General features: G+C 43.7%; 1 pseudogene; it reads left to right on the forward strand.

Annotated features, from left to right (window-relative positions):
* The window catches only part of LOC107565998 (transmembrane prolyl 4-hydroxylase-like), a 19,731-nt pseudogene that overhangs the window by 12,994 nt on the left and 3,610 nt on the right, over positions 1-3,127 (forward strand).

Raw genomic sequence — 3,127 nt, forward strand, 5'->3', positions numbered from 1 at the left:
ATTAGCCGCTTTTCCACTGTCGGGCCAGTGCGAGCCAGTGCTTTAAACGGGCCGGGCGGGGCTAATAGCCTCGAACCTGTAGCACTGAGGCCAAAATCACGCTGTGTTTCCACCTTCGGGCCAGAAGCTCCGCTGCGCTTCACTAAAACCCGCCCTTTACACGCCTCTCAGGAACAACGTCACGCAACCCAATAATTTCACCAACAAAGAGAAGTTATCAGAAAACTAATAAGAAATGAGTCACTGGAACTAGCGCGATCACAAAACGAACATGATAAAAGCGGCCGTTTGTTTGCATGCTTTGTTAGAGATTCAAATCCAAAAGCATCGATGTTTTACAATAATAAGTGATAGATTGATCATAATGAATTCATTTATCAGGATTGAAAATTAGTCACACAGAAATAAAGCAGTATGAACATAGCCTACCTACTCAGTCGAGTCTGTTTCTGTTTATTTGTAGTCATAGTATGTACATCACATTTAGAAAGAATGATCATTTCTATATTTTTATGACATACGCGGGCGGAGCTACACTCTCGAGACGAGACTTGTGACAGATAAAATATGTTTCTAAATAAATACACGATTGTAATAGTGAATAAGAAGCTGACGTCTGATTTCTTCAAGCGGTCGTATTTACTATGGTAACGTTAATGGCTAGCGTGCATAGTCTTTTGCATCGCTTATAAATATTTCTGCCTTGTATGGTGATCATAATCCACATTGGATCAAGTTATTTCAAACACTCGCTGCTGTCTGAAAGTGAGTTTTGAGCTCAATTTATTTTAAAAGTCTTTAATGCTGGTGTTATATGTTAACTTTATGAAATGATCCGTGGCGCTGACGCTCTCCAGACTGCAGAGAAACTCCGCCTTTGTTCATAACCACTCCTCTAGCCCCAGCTGGCCCGCTTTGGCCCAAGGTTTTCGTCGGGCCAAAAAACCCGGGTCGTTGGCCCCGAGGGAGCACCGACGAGGCACCATCAAGCCCCAGAAGTGACAGTGGAAACCCGACTGGCCCTGGCACGCACTAGCACGCCCACTTTTGGCCCGACAATGTTGAGGATTTAAACACACCCCTAACCCTAAATATGTAACTTGTCCCACACCATCTAAGATTTGTGCTACAGACGTGATTGCTACCTCAAATCATGCGGCTTGCTGATGAATTACAAAGACTTACAATGAAGGAGGAGTCCAAGCCATTTATAGAGACCAGAATATCATAGAGACTTGTAAATGGGCTCATTTGACCTGAACCTGAAGGAAACCACTTAGAACACACTAGCAACCACATATCAACTACCCACAATATACTAGTATTGCACCATGCACATTTTCCTCATGAATTTCTGCTTTAAATGGCCAAATAGATGCATAAGCTTTCTGAATGTGATGTTATTGGTACATGGAAGCTGTAGCCGATTTCGAGTGGTGTCTGGTGTGTGTTTGCAGGAGTTTTGTCTCTGCAGGAGTTTAAGCGCGTCAGTGGTGGAGTGTTGCAGTATGGCAGCGATGGCCAAGGTTTGGACGGACATGCCAAGGTCAGGCAGAGAAGCACACACACTCGACTTTATCTCGGAGAGGGCACACACCACCTGCTGAAGAGCATCAGAAACAGGTAGGGCTTTCAGTGGCCTGTAGCACGAAGAGAGATGAACAAACTCAGAGTTGCAGAGTAAGTTTTGAGTGTTGGAGTATGCACCTGACAAACCCAACCCGGTTTAGATCAGGATCATCTGTTGCACAATGCTCGGTATAAACATTCTCTGCCAACTCAGGTTGGATCCAGACTTTGTGAGGCGCGTGCACCTGCCATTCACACGCAACATGGAAAGCATCGGTTTGATTGACTCCTTGCGAGAGTCAGCGCAATTCACTACTCTGTTGAAGATGAAGAGATTGTTATGAAAAAATAGCATGAATTGAAACACATTTACAAGGCAGGAATAAACACTGCTGCAGTGAAAGTTTGAGAAGGCAGCTACTGACTATATCAATGCAAGTGAATCAACTGGATTTATATTACTAGGAGCTCAAAAGAAAAGCTTCATCAGTTTAAAAAGCTTTATATACTGAACCTTGTATTTAGATGTAGTTTAATATTAATTGTTAACTCATAATTAATTATATGAATGTATGATATGAATTATACATAATTATAAATCTAGAAAATATTAATATAATAAACAATTAGCAGCAAAAGGTCTGTCTCTACATTTTTATCACTATAAACTTTAAGTTGTAGTGAGAGATAAAGGGGATATATGATATATATGTTACTTTGCTCAGAGCTGATTGGTCCAGCTTTGGTTTGCGATCTCTAACTCCGATTAAAACCTGCTTGGGAGCAGGGTAGCCGTGCAGCGTAAGTTACCATGATGACGAAACCCACTCAAAACCAACCCACCTTCTAGAGCCCGAAAACTCGGAGTTTGCTCAAACTAGACGCAAACTGAAACCGGCTTCGTGCTACAGGCCACTTACGGGTGGAGTAGTGCCTAAAGCTCAGGGCAGGTAATCAAAAGGTTCCTGATTCGATCCGTCACAATTATGAAATTACTGAAATTAAAATACTGTCATTGTTTAATAATAATAATAATTACAGTTATATAGCTCTTTTCTAGGCACTCAAAGCGCTTTACATTGTCAGGGGGTATCTCCTCTTCCACCACCAGTGTGCAGCATCCACCTGGATGATGTGACGGCAGCCATAGTGCGCCAGAACGCCCACCACACACCAGCTTATTGGTGGAGAGGAGACAGAGTGATGAAGCCAATCAGTAGATATGAGGATTGTTAGGAGGCCATGATGATCAGAGGCCAATAGACGAATTTGGCCAGGATGCCGAGGTCACACCTCTACTCTTTTTTTCGAAAGACATCCTGGGATTTTTAATGACCTCAGAGAGTCAGGACCTCGGTTTAACGTCTCATCCGAAGGACGGTGCTTGTTGACAGTATAGTGTCCCCGTCACTACACTAGTGCATTAGGACCCACACAGACCACAGGGTGAGCACCCCCTGCTGGCCTCACTAACACCTCTTCCAGCAGCAACCTAGTTTCCCCAGGAGGTCTCCCATCCAGGTACTGACCAGGCTCAGCCCTGCTTAGCTTCAGTGGG

This window comes from Sinocyclocheilus grahami, unplaced genomic scaffold, assembly GCF_001515645.1.
Source record: "Sinocyclocheilus grahami isolate Dianchi unplaced genomic scaffold, SAMN03320097.WGS_v1.1 scaffold1039.1, whole genome shotgun sequence".
NCBI classification, from domain to species: domain Eukaryota; kingdom Metazoa; phylum Chordata; class Actinopteri; order Cypriniformes; family Cyprinidae; genus Sinocyclocheilus; species Sinocyclocheilus grahami.